The following is a 14,109-nucleotide window of genomic DNA, read 5'->3' on the forward strand; positions in this document are numbered from 1 at the left end:
GATTCTGGGTCCGAGACACAAAGGCAGTCGTGCCCAGGATGTTTTGGACAATGGAAGTGCCACAAAAGGAAAGAGCACAGTACTCAGCATACCCACAGCAAATGTTTGCTGAATGAATAAGCGAGCAAGCGAATGAATGAATGAGTGGATGCCCTCCCTGGAGTTACTCTCAAAGCTCCTGACCCTGTGCACTCATTGTCACCGGTGCACCCACTTCCCAGGCAGCTACCAGACTGAATGGGGAAAATGAACCCTAGATCTTGTTTCAAGTTTTCCATCATCCTGGAGGAAGGGGTAAGAGGACTGCAGGGAGTGGAGAGGCAGTGTGAGGAAGAAAAAGGACTCAGGTGTGCAGAGTCTGAAAACTAGCATTCTTTCATGGCACTCCCTTCCTTATGAACCCCAAACCTGACAAGTGCTCTGCCCCCCTCCCGTGAGTTTGTGAGTTCGGCTAGAACTCACCAGGGCTTACCGGAAGAGCTCTGGACATGAACAAGTGCTCCCTGAGCCACCATATCTCCTGTCTGCCCTGAATCAGGCCCTGCAGTGAGGGCAAGAGTTCCCAGCTGGGCACACCCTCAAATGCATTTTCCCTCTCCAGTGGGTTTCCAGGCTAGCCCGCAGAAGCCTGATTCATCCACAACCACACTGAAACATAGAATTAATTCCGGCTATACCCTGGGTGAGCTAGGCCATTATGGCAACCAAACCACCACTTACAGCATTATTTTGATGGGAAAATGTGTTCTAAGCTCCAAGCAACCAAATTATAAGTGGGACACAGGCACACCCAGGTTCAAATCCCAGTTTTAACACTTCCTAACCATGTGGTCAGGGACACAGCACCGTCCTCCCAGCCTCAGTTTCCCAGGATATCAAAGAATACCTCCTTTGGAAGGTTGTAGTGCAGACTAAATAGACTAAATGGAGGTGCCTCATGGCACATGGCAAACATTTCCCTTCATCCTTTCAGAGGGCCTTTTATAGAGAGACCTAGAGACAAGCCTTCAAATGCAGCCCCTCAGAGGAGGGCTCTTACCCAGCTTGCAATGGAGACAGTATTACCATTGGACTCAGGCTTAGAGCAAGTGTTTATGAGATAAATGAGCTGCTGTCTTAGAAATCACAGAACATTCCTCATCTTTGACCTTCTCTAGGCTCTTACTGGCTTATCTGAGCCAAGAAACTTCTCCGTGCCCCTACTGAGCTCCCTCTCCCCCCAATCTCCATGAACAGCATTGTTCTGGCTTCCTCTGCTCCGGGTCCTGGGAAGGGGCTTCATCTCCGGAAGGGGCCAGAAGTCCTGGCCTTTCACCCAGGGCCTGGACATAGGCCCACAAGAGCAAGCAGGAGGAGGGCGGGGACCCAGGCGGCACACCACAGCAGCCAGTGGAAAGGCAGACCTCCTCCAGCCGGCTTTGGCTTTGGCCCCTCCTCACTCTGTTTGTTTCCACGCTGCAGCCAGAACGGTTTGTACCCTAAGGATGGTGAGCCGGCCAAGGAATCCGTAGGGTCCTAAAGGTCAACCGTCTTCATTTTCTTGCCCTTGTTCCCAAAAGTCAGAGTTTCCTGGCCTTGGGCTCCTTGTCCCCTGCCCAGGGTCACCAGCACTGTGGGGGTGAGTCACCTTGAATGAGACCCCCACATCCTACACTGTGCTTCTCACATTCCACCTCCACTTTGGTACCGTGTCTCCATAGTAACCCCCCTTTTCCCCATTCGGACCCACATAGCCTTCTCAGACTCTTCCTCCACCTTTCTAGGTCCTGTCAGGGCCCTCTCACTGTGCAGTCTCCACTGCTCCAGCCCCACCCCCGCCTCTTTACCCACCCCAACCCCCACCCCACCCCCCAATTCTGCAATAGCAAAACACAAAAACAAAAAACTCTTGTGAAAGTACTGAGTTCATGGTCAAAATTCAACAGTGCAGAAGGTGCAAAGTGAAAAAGTAAAACCTCGCCCTCCCCTCCATCCCTCAGAGATAACATCTGTGAATAGTTTTTCCAGCATCTTTCTAGTTGTTTTCTCCACACAGTTCAATGTGTGTCTGCAGGGGAGTGTCCTGTTTTTGCTTCAGAATGAGATTAGAGGACACAAACTGTTCTGCAACTTGTTCTTTTTACCTAGCAATATATCTTGGACATCTTTCCAAAGTCTACCTCCCTCTTTTTCACACCCACATAATATTCTATGGCGTGGAGATAGTATTTCTTTAACCAATCTCCTGCTGTGACACTTCAGTGGTTTTCAGGTTTTGCAATCACTATCTAACTGGTTCCCTGCCCCAGGCCTCCAACCTCCAGTCTGTCCTTCCCAGGTCGCTTGACAGCAACAACACCTGGTCTGTCGGGCATTCCTGACTCAACCATCTTCCTTGTGTGAGGCTATTCACTAGGTGTCTCATCTCCCTTCCTAACCTTAAGCTCCTCAAGACAGGGCACTCGAGGCTTGTTAACTCTATGGTTTTTGATCCAATCTCAGTGCTGCCCTAGGCACATATGAGGAGGTTCTCAGGCCATATGGATACTTATTTTTTCCTGCTCATATATATTTATTGGCAACTCTGTGGACCTGCCCTGCACTAGAGCTCCAGGATGAAACAGATACAACCCCTGGTCTCCTGAAGCTTGCAGTTTAGTCGGAAAGAAAGGCATTGGGGGCCCACACAGATACATACCTGTATAATTCCATACTGACTGAGTGCCTTGAAAGGAAACAACAGAGGAGAAGAAGGGATGGGGCCACCAGGGAAGGCCTCTCTGAAGAGGCGATGAGGTGAAGGGAGAGAGGGCCAGTGTAAGCCAGCGGACTGTGGGATCTGGTTCCCATTCAGGGTTGCTTTGGATACTTCCCTTTGGTCTTCTCATCTGACAAGAAGGGAAATCCCCCTTTCAGTTTTGACTTTCTGTGACAGTAATAAATGCTATCAGAGTTCACAGGAAGCAAGTTCCCCACTGCCTGGGAGGGGGCAGGGGAGACTTCCCACCAATTTCACATTGACCCTGAGTCACATGTAGGCTCTAGTTCCATTCAATTCTGGGCCAAATACTTGCTGAGCATATCTAACATACAGAGGTAGGTGTGTGTGTGTGTGTAGGTGGTGGCGGTGTTGGTGGGTGTTTAAAGATTTAAAATACATGAAGGAGTTTACAGTGTGATGTGGCCTCAGACCCAGGATGGGATCGTTTCAACACACGATGTCAAGTGAGGAGAGAGGAACACATCCCAGCCCTCTGAACTGAGCAGGGCTTCAAAGTCAGGCAGGTTTGGGTTGGACTCCCTGTCCTTACTCCCCAACAGGGGAACAAGGAGATTCCCACCTATGTTCAAAGAGGGCTCCTGGAGGGCCCTGAACTTGAGACCAGCCTGCAGTCAGAGCTAGAAGGAGCTAGAAAGGCATCCAGGAAGAGTAATTAGTGTGAAGACAGGAGCCAGCTGGAAGGGAAGACACTTGACAGCACAGAGGAAAGACTCCCCACACGGCACAGGGAACCTGGGTGAAGTGAATTATACCGGCATTGAAAGAAAAACCCAAGCAAAAAAGAATAGTTTAAGGAGTGCGAGTATCCTCATTCTCCTTCCAGGCAAGGATTTCATACTCTACTCGAGAGGTCACCAGATAGGACAAGACAGAAATCTGCTGTTACCTCTGCCAGTCTCACGTCCAGGTCTATGTACCTGTTTCTCTTTAGTGTGATTAAAAATACTGTAAATTATATGCTTATACTTTGATGTCCTCCTTTATGATCTACGGTACATGGCTGTATATATTTTGCACATCTACATACATATTACTGTGCAAAGTTGTATACACAAAGCCCTGCATACTGTACTTTATGGAAAATTTAAGAGCGTTTCAGAGGTAATTAGAGCCATATGTGATTTTCCCCTCCTGGGCTGTGGGAGGAAGATGAATCTAGAGATAGCAAGGGGCTGCCCTAAAGGCTGGCTAGGCCAAGGGAAGGAGACAGACTTGATCTAAGGACAATGGGGAGATATTAAAAGGTTCAAGAGGGAGGCCTTAGTGATGTTGAACAAAGGTAATATCAAGAGAAATCGCCAGGCTCTTCCTGTTTCTACTTTAAAAAAAAAAAAAAGGAAAAAAAAGAGTTGCCTCCAGAATTGGAGCAGTAAATCCTAGCTACTTCTGTCCACAATTTATCTCTGTGCCTCACTTGCTCTGTCTGTAAAGGGAAACCTCACCGGCCAGAGAGTGGGGCCCCGGCAGGACCACAAGATCAACTTTCGCTGTAATGGGAGGCCCAGAGGCTAAGGGGGCTTTAGGCCAGCCTCAGCAAAACCCAGTAACATTGCTGTCAAATCTGAATGTCATTTCTTGCCTCCAGGGCTGTCCAGCTCTGGAGTTGGTGCTTCAGGATTAGGATCCTGTTCTCTGGGGAAACAGCTTGGGGAAGCTCCTGCAAGACCTATTGATGTCCTTCTTTCCAGGATCAGAGACTCTTAAAACTTTCCAGGAGATTGAGGCAACACGCCTCATTGTGCAGCCCTCAGCAAATGCAGCAGCTGCACCAAGTGCTAAAGAAAAGCTCCCATAATAACCATGTGTGATAATAAAAAGATAAAGAGGCAAATAGGTATGTAGGTCAGCTCAAAAATAGCCACCCACCCGTTTGGCCTGGGTAACCGTTTATGCCAGGTGGGTACAAAGGGTTTTCTTCCTTCCCCTCCCCAGCTGATCATTCTCTGCTCTTTTCAAGGTTGCCGTAAATAAAAGTCCCTTCCTGTGCGAGCTGGAGGTGGCCTGGGCGGCTCTGGCCTGCAGCCTTCCAGGGGCAGGCACTGCTCTCTGCACTCCCTCCATCAAACAAATCCTGGGGTCAGAGGGCACAGGGCTTGGCCTCGCTGACGCGGGTTCTTGGGGCTAAGTCAGGGTTTGGGGTGATGACTCACAGACGCTCCCCCCACCGCCCCTCTAGGTTTTGCGTGCACCCAGGAGGCCTCCCCTACCCCAACAGAGAACGCTTTGTTAGCGGACCCGGTCGGAGGAGAGTTACAGCCTCAGGGTTGTAAGGGCCTCCTCTGCCTCTCCCTCCTCCCCCACTTCCCCCTCTTCTGCCCTCAACAGAAAGGCGCCGGCCCCTTCGCCCTGCCCCCACCCGGCAGCCCCGAGACCCGAGCGAAACGCTGAGCTCAGCATCTGTGGCGGGACAGCGTTCCCCCGGACGGTAGGAGGAGTCTCTTTCCTCACGGGGGGGCGGGGCCGGAGTCGGCCCCGCCTTTCTCTCAGTCCCACTCTTCTCCCCCACCGGTCCCCCAGAAGCACGTTCTCCAAGTCACGTCCCGGCTTACCCCGTAGGGGGTCCGCGGAGACAAACCTACCCTCCCTGCCCCCCATTCAGCTGCTCTGCATCTGTCACCTCCACGGCCGGGCTCCCCTGAGGGCTCACCTCGGCGGGATGGGGGGAGGAGGGGAGAGCAGGGGGTTCTTCCCTTCCCCCATCCGGGCTGGCCCCACTGCAGACCGCTGCTATAGATATCTGGGGAAGTCGGTTCAGCTCTTGTGTGCACCTCTTCCCAGAGCAGAATCTGGAGATCTAGAATTTTTTGTGTTTCTCTGCGTTTGTTTTTTAAGCACAAAAAGATTCAGCACTGGCTCCTGGATTCCTGTGCCAAAGCCAGTCCTTTGTGGGTTACAAAAGGGACGCTGTGGGGAGGGAAAGAGCCCACTTTTGGTGCACCACTTCCCAGATTGGCCTTCCTAGAGGGGACCAGAGCCATCAGGAAGGATACCTGGAGGGGGGGTATGTGGTGGACTGTCACTTCTGGGTCTGAGGGTGTCTAGCCAAAGAGAAACCCGTTGGGTGGCAGTCTGCTTTGTTATTGAGTCAGCACTGCCGGGCCCTGCTGAATTCTGCAGGGGGAGGCAGAACCCTATTAGATAACACAAGGACCAACCCAGGAGAGAAAGTTTTTTTGTTAACAACAACAAAGCAATTCCCGGTGTTCACTCTACCTCTTCCATACCACCACTCTCCAACACGCAGTGGCCCCCATTTCCAGCCATACGGTCCCCTTTGGCTCACAACTAAGCCTGTCAGTGGGGTGGGGTGGCATTAAGGAAAGGAGCCTAGATCTAGAGTCATGGCTCCAACCTGAATGACTGTATGACCTTAGGCAAGTCACTGCACCTATCTGAACCTGTTTTCTTACCTGTAAAAGGACACTGGTGAGGCACCAGTACACTATACAATATTAGTTATTTTTATTGATGGCGTTATGAAAATACTTTAGAACATGGACGTGCTCTTAACAGCACAAAGGGCTCCAGAAAGGTCACAGATCTTTGTGAGCACGTGGCAAAGTTGCCAGGTAGAACTGGCAGTTCCCAATCACCTGCCATCCAAGGAATTTCAGAAAAAAGCCTAGTAGACCCTGGGCAGCTGCCTTTCGCATAGACCTGTGTTTCCCAAACCTTTGGCTACTAAAAACACACTTCTGAGTGAAATTACAGACAGGCTTGGCAGGGGGGTGAGGAAGTGGTGCAAGCCTGAGAAAAGAAAGTTCCTAAAGACTGAATGAGGTCTAACTGCCAGGAGAGTGGGAGATCTCAGGCAACACTTAGGCCTACTCGCCCTCCAGCTCGGTTCCTTGTACATAAAGTGGGCAGGTGGGAAGGCTGGAAGAGGTACTCTTCCAGGGCCCTCGGGCCCTAACATTCAAAGACTGTAAGGTTCATTCCACTGACAGAAAGATTCTGACAGTGAGAGAGGGTCAACTGGACCTCTCTGCTGAGCATTCTAATCCAGCCCCATTCACCTCAAACCCTTGGGGTACCCATTGGGATACCCAGAGGCTAGACAGCCCTCCTGGTGTCTTGTTTCTCAAAAAGCAAAATTAGTGAGCTCATTTTACAGTCCAGGCAAGCTGTGAGCCTGGATTCAGGCTGTCCCCATTGTGGCAGCTCAGATCTTTCTTGTCACCCCCACCCCCACCCACCCCCACCTTGAAGAACAAACCCACTCTGACCCCTCCTTCCCTTTTGATATATGGCAATTGGAAACCCTCAAAAGGCAAGAAAACTGTAAGGGCTGGACCTGGACCGCCTGTTTCTACCTTCCTGGGCAGACATCTTCCAGATGGTCCACCCCCCTACAGGCCAGGCCTGGGAGTTTTAGAAAAGCAGCTCGTGATTTTTCCTTCACTACAATCCTTGTGGAAGTTAAAGAGGCCTTTGAGACGCTCTAGTTCTGGGTTTTCAAAACTGGGGTATGAAAATCCCAACACTACATGAAACCACAGGATAATCGCAGTGTCTTTTTTTTTATTAAAAGGTTTTACCGGCGGGGGGGGCAGGGTGGGGCGGCGCCTGGGTGGCTCAGTCGGTTGGGCGTCCAACTTCGGCTCTGGTCATGACCTCCCAGTTGGTGGGTTCAAGCCCTGCATAGGGCTCTGTGCTGACAGCTCAGAGCCTGAAGCCTTCTTCAAATTCTGTCTCCTTCTCTTTCTGCCCCTCCCATGCTCATGCTCTGTCTAGCTCTGTCTCTCAATAATAAATACATGTAAAAAAAAAAAAATTTTTTTTTTTAAAAAGGTTTTACTCGGTTGTTTGTTTGTTTTGGGAGGGGAAGGGAGAAATTAAGTAATATTAACTGATGATTTAAAAGTTTGCTACTAGGGGCACCTGGCTGGCTCAGTTGGTAAAGCATACATGTGACTCTTGATCTCCGGGTCATGAGTTTGAGCCCCATGCTGAGGTTACTTAAAAAATAAGTAAAAGTGGGGCTCCTGGGTGGCTCAGTCGGTTGAGCATCCGACTTTGGCTCAGGTCATGATCTCACAGTTTGTGGGTTCGAGCCCCACATCAGGGTCTGTGCTGACAGCTCAGAGCCTGGAGCCTGCTTCAGATTCTGTCTCCTTCTCTCTCTCTGCCCCTTCCCGCTCATGCTGTGTCTCTCAAAAATAAATAAATGTTAAAAGAAAATTAAAATAAATAAATAAAAGTTTGCTACTAAAATTAACACAGATTAATTACAGATAACATGTAAAAAGAGAATGCAAGATTGCATTATTTGTAAAAAAAAAAAAAAAAAAAATACTGGAATTCAAAGACATGTCATGCTTCCAAGAGGCTGCTTCAGGCCACAGCACAGTGGCTACATAACCTGAACTCAGGTTAGGTTATTCCTGTCCCCTCACAAGGCCAGAAATCAAGGGACATTTAGCCTAGGCCTCGGGCACTAACTGGAGAGAGGTGTTGCCTCTGGCCTTCCCTCCTCTTTGTTTTCTTTCCGCAAAAGGGTTCAGAAGCCCGAGTGGGAGAGGGATCCTGGGAAGCTGGCTGAAAGCTCGCCCTGGAACATATGGGATTCCTTCCTGAGAGGCATCCTGGTGGATTAGTGAGAAAAGAGCCGGTGTCCTGGAGTCTGGCTGCGTCCCCTAGGACCCCTTGACCCCTCTGGCTATGTGGGAAACAAGGCGGGGAGCAGTGGAAGTCTGGTAAGCCTCTGTGCCTCTCACCACTGCTGGGGTAAAGGGAGGTCTGTCAGGATCCTCCGCTAGGCTATCCCACCAGCTCTCAAAAACCCCATCCTTTGACATGGTGGTTTATTGAGCCAGCCCTTTGTGGGGTTCCCCCTGCCCTTGCCCTGTTCCTGAAGGAAATGACTTGTGAAACCTAGGGGCCCAGAAGAACTAGCTGGCTGTGAGCTCACCATGACCCTGTGTGGGCCCAGTCTTCACAACTGCACGCCACGTCACCTGCCCCTAACCCACCCCAACCCACAGGCAGGCCCTTTCATAGGCTGGGGAGCCAATCCAGCATTTCTTTGAGGACCTACCTTTCTTTCTGAGAGGTCAGCAGACATTCCAACTAAAATGGAGCCGAGCGTCAGGATCGCCTAGGGGGCTGTTGTACGAAAGGGCCCCACACAGACCTACCAAATTAAAATAGGGGGTGGAGAGATGAGAATCTATGGTAACAAGCTCCCCAGATGATTCTAATTATCAGTTGGGCTTGAAAGCCATTGGTTGAAAGGATTCCTGGACTCACTCTGGGCCTCAATTTCCTCATCTGTAGAATGGCACTGTTTTCATTCCTCAGGGTATAGATGGTAGTTTTTAAGACATATTCTTTTTAAGCCTATACAATACATTGTATTGTTAGCATTTCCATTTCAAAAAGTAATTTCATTTGCAAAAAGACTCCCCACTGAGTTTTTAGTGCTTCTTCCAACAGTGCAATCAAAATCCTACCTGAAGCCCTGGGCTGTCAATAGCTTTTCACAACCCTCCTAATAAACCGGGTGCACTTACCGCGCTGCTTATTTTGACAAGGTTGTTTGTTGTTTTTCAAGTAAAAAAGCCGCAGAAGTCCTGGGAACACTTTTGCTGGCTCCACTGTCCCCACCTCCTACCACACCCCTCCACCTTCTCCCCACCGCCCTGACCCACTGGCTCCTCCCGCCACCTCCACTACCCTCAATGAGATGTTTCCAAAGAACTGCGAAGGTGCCCAAGCTGAGCCTTGCAGGCAAGCTGGCTGGCCTTCAGGGGTTCCCATCCTGACTTCTAGGGTTCCCACCCCAAGATCTGGTTTAACTTCCCAAACTCGACTCGGGCGACTTGCCAGACCGAGGCCCTGGGAATCGGTGCGCTGGACAAAAACCGCCTGAACCGGGAGAGGCAGGAGGCCAGGAGTGAGTGCTCATTGACTTTCAATTGCAGGCTGTGGCAGGTCCCACGGGAATAGAGCAGGGCCCGGGAAGAGGCAGTGTCTGTGTGGTCAGGGCTCTGGCCACAGTGACTGGGACATGGGGCCTGGTTACCAGCTCCAGAGGCCTGAGTCACTCAGGACCCAGGACGTGACACTAGGCCACTCCTGCTCAGAGTTCAGCCAGTCTCCCCGTGGTTGTCTTGATGTCCATGTTGCACATTACGTCTATGTGACCCGTGCTCCCTAGAGCACAATTCCCTAGAAGACATATGTAAATGCACAGACTCAAAAGCAAAGGATGCCCTCTGGAGTTGGGCAAAGGAGCAACCCTATTCCAACAAGGGAATATAAACTTCAAAAGGATTTTGACGAGAGTGACCCAGCGCTTGGATCTGGGGTCTCCTTTGAGGTAATAAAGATGTTTTGGAATTAGAGATAGTGGTTGCACAACATTGGAAATGAATTAAATGCCACTGAATCGTTCACTTTAAAATTGTTCATCGTGGGGCACCTGGGTGGCTCAGTCAGTTAAGCTTCCAACTTTGGCCCAGGTCATGATCTTGCAGTTCATGAGTTCGAGCCCCCTGTCAGGCTCTGTGCTGATAGCTCAGAGCCTGGAGCCTGCTTTGGATTCTGGATCTCCCTCTCTCTCTGCCCCTCATCCCCTTTGCTCTGTCTCTCTCTCTCTCTCTCTGTCTGTCTCAAAAATAAAAATTAAAAAAATTGTGAATGTGTATGTGAATTTTATGTCAAAAGATTTTTTTAAGTATTTTGAAGCACTTGAAGGCAAAGTACTAATTGCTTGAAAAGATTCCCCACATCAGCCCTCTACACAATGTCCCCTCTCTCCCCAGCTTCCTTGGGTTGTATGCTATCTTCGAATTGGAGAACTAAATTGGGGCCTTAGAAGCCCCATTCCCAGACCTGAGCTGAGAAAGGAGGAAAAGGTTCAGATACATTCAAGACTTTGGGCAGCACTTGTCAGAAGAAGGATAGAAACGTAGCATCCAGGTCTTCTGAAGGTCCACCCCAAAGGCCCACCTTGGTCTTGGGAATCCAGATGTAGGTCTACAATTCTGGGAAAATTCACCTTCTTGCTTCATCCATCCATCTATCCATCCATCCATCCATCCATCCATTCATCTGTTCATCCAAGAAATGTTCACTGAGCCTTTACTATGTGCTGTCCACTGGAAGTTAAGGAGAGTAGAACACCATCCTCAAGAAGCTCATAGTCCAATAAGAAGACTAAAGTGGAAACAATTATTAACAAGAGATATACACAGGTATAAGGATGACATGAGGAGGGGCACCTAAGGGATGGGAGGGTAGGGGTGGGCGTGCTGGGGAAGGCTTCTTGGCTGCAGGGATGCCAGAGCTGGGTCTCCAAAGCTTCAGGCAGGGGCATGTTCAGGCAAGTCTGACCTGCAGCCAGCTTAGGCCCAAGGGGAGTAGTAGGGAGAGAGAAGCACACCAAATGCAGGGTTTACGGGATCTTTGAGGTCTCCAAGGAGGCCTGGCTTAGAGGTGAGGAGACTGAGCTTCCTCCTCCCCCAGGAGTTACACATTTTAGGTGTTTCCCACACCCCCATCTGCTTCAATAGTGGGAGGGGTAAGTGGGGTGGTAATGAAGTCTTCGCAGCCCCAGCCAGATGGAAGGGATCCTACCCTTCCCTTCCCCTCACACGATGGATCAACGCCCTTTACCCTGACTCCACAGAGGGGCTAACAGTTAAGAAATTCCTCTTCCAGGTCCAAAGGTTCTCCTGGAAGACAATGGTATGGGGCTTTGACCCCTCCTTCACAGGGGAGAAGGGGGTCAGTGAGGAAAGTCGTTTGGAGCCTCCCCGGCCCCCAGTCCTCCTTGTAGGTGATTGTTTATTCTGCAGCCCACCCCTTCTGCTCTGGGAGAGACGTCCAGGGCTAAGACTGCTGGTCCTTTTTTCCATATTTTTAGAAAACACAATGAGGCAACAACATTAGTGGATTTCTTTTGAAAAGAAACAAAATTACTCAGTGCCCATTAACACAGGCCTTCCCATTTGGGAAAAACTTGGCAATAACAGAGTGAGACAGTGAATGATAAAATGTGCTTAGCACACTGTTTCATGACCATGTTTCGCTGCCACACAAATAACACACACATATGCACACTGCACAGCCCACACTTACGCTGCATATACTCCACATATAAACCACATTCACAATTCATATATACCACACACACAGTTCACATACACCACACCATAACCAACACCCACTAAGATCTACACACACAGTGCACTCACACCACAGATATTCCACACACATACACACAAAATACATACAAAGCACAAACCCTACACTGCAGACACACTGCACATATTCAACACACACACAAACATTCAAATGCACCACACAAATACCATATTGAATATGAATGGTTTCTGGTGAACTGAGCTCTCCACACGGTCTCTGGATTCTTTTGCTTACGAATATCCACTTTTTAAAAAACCTCTATTTTTCTTAGTGTTCCACATTTTTTTCTGAAATATTTCCTTTTTTTCCTGCCACAAAGAGAGGGAGAGAGAGAGAGAGAGAGATGAAAAAGAAAAACATCCCCAAACTATCTCCTTCTGTCTCAGGTGTCCCCAACCCAGTCTGTCTGGTGGGAAGAGGGAATAGTACTCTGATGGATTCATTCCCTAACCTTCTGTCCTGGCGACAAGGCCACATCCATACGGGTCACCCCACCTCAGTAAACTGTGATTTCAAGAGAATGTCATCTACCACCACCAGCCCTCCAAGCACTTCCCCTAACCCCCCTGACCCTGGTGTCTTTAAGGCTCCCAGTAAGTGACTGGAACTCGGAGGACAGGAAGAAAGGGCCAGTGTTCAGGCCTTAATCGCCCCAGCGGCCAAAAGACTATTCTGTTGTGCGGCAATCTTAACGCTATCTCCTAATCTGACTCCCCCTAATTTATTTTTTATCCATAAATTTGTCTCCATAATTGGTTCCTCCATCTGGAAAATGGGGGAGGGGGGCGGTGCAGGGCCTCAATTCCGGTCCTTTCTGGTTCGAGTCACGGTTTGCCCGAAAGGCCCACGGGTCAGCCTTTTTTTTTTTTTAATTAGGTGGGGGTGGGGATGGCAGGGGCCCGACCTCCAGCAAGTGTCATCTGTCACGCGCAAGCCCGCCCCCGAGGCGAGGCCTGCCAGTCGGATCTGGTTAGGCTCCCGGAGTGGGAGCGTCTGCTGTAAATTTGGTTCCCTCTTCTATCGGGATCCCGGTGTCCCAGATTGATAAGCCTTTAAAGACGTAAAGGTCGAGTCCGTCCGAACCTCCTCCCACCCTCAGCAATCATTATTCGTCCCCGAGCACTGCCATCAAGCCAGATATCCTGTGGCCCCGCCTGAATGACGAAACAGGGGATGACCATTGCACTCCCGGACTTTTCCGGAGATCTAGTCCTTGGTCCTGATGCAACTCTCCGGTTCTTTTACACAAAGCGCCTTGGAAGGAGGGGCGCTAGGACCCGGCAGACGCCCGAGGACTCTCGGGTACAGAGGGCGGGGGAGACACCACCGAACCGCTGTCGGTTTGTAGGGCTCGCGGAGGGCCCTTGTGTTCATCGAATTTGAGTCCCCGTTCTCAGACCCAAGACCAGGCGCTAGGAACCCGAGCCCAACAAACCTCTTCTAGCCACCCTCGCCAAACTCTCTCCTTGCAAGCAGTTGGGGGTGGGAGCGGACACGATCTAGCGGACGAGGATCATGGGGGGGGGGGCATGGACCTCCCCCATTAACCCACCCTCTGGGGCTGTAGAGTTAACAAACTGGGGGCGCTGCAAGAGAGCTCGGTGCTGGGACCAGCCCTGCCTGGACCCCATCCCCATATTCCGACCCTATGCAAGGCCGGGTTAGCGTGGGGTATGTGCGCGAGGTCCGGCCGGGTTAACGTCTGCTCCCCGCGCCGCCGTCCCACAGGCATCCACCCGAGCGCTTACTTGTGCCTGTAGTCTCAGGTTCCCAGACGCTGGGGGCAACCGTTTTCCCGGCCCGCCGCCCCCTCAAGTTCCCCTGCCTTTCCCCCCGCGCGGTCACGGCTACCCCCTCCCCCAGCAACAGGACCCTATAATAAACAAGTCGTTCCTTGATCCTCCCCTGCCGCGAGCGCCCTCGGGGACCTTGGCAGCTGCAGCCGCCGCGGATCCCTTCCAGAAAGGGGGCGTGGCCGCGGCGCGGGGTTCGGCCGGGAGCGGTCTGGGGCTCAGCGGGGGCGGGGCCAGACCTCTGTCACCGGGCAGGAGAGAACGTTGCGAACGTGCGCCCGGAGCCCATTGGCCGAGGGGGGCCACACTCCCGGATCTGGATTGGGCTGAGGCGCTGAGGAGGCGTGGCCTCTCCGCTCTAGTCCTTATAGGCCTCTCGGTGCTGGTGCTAGGGACCGCGGCAGG

At 51.0% G+C, this 14,109-nt stretch overlaps 1 long non-coding RNA gene across 1 annotated transcript; it reads right to left on the minus strand.

Moving 5' to 3' along the window:
• Positions 1 to 8,797: 8,797 nt before the first annotated feature.
• Positions 8,798 to 13,068, minus strand: LOC124506891 (uncharacterized). The gene is made up of 3 exons (XR_006960891.1): positions 12,079 to 13,068; positions 10,715 to 10,863; positions 8,798 to 8,894 (listed from the first exon to the last, which is right to left on the minus strand). It is a non-coding gene; the product is annotated as an uncharacterized LOC124506891 (long non-coding RNA).
• Between the last annotated feature and the right edge of the window lie 1,041 nt (positions 13,069 to 14,109).

The sequence above is a fragment of the Lynx rufus genome, unplaced genomic scaffold (assembly GCF_022079265.1).
Source record: "Lynx rufus isolate CCGP_SWC_20201006 ecotype Redwood Valley unplaced genomic scaffold, mLynRuf1.p SCAF_11, whole genome shotgun sequence".
Taxonomy (NCBI): Eukaryota; Metazoa; Chordata; class Mammalia; order Carnivora; family Felidae; genus Lynx; species Lynx rufus.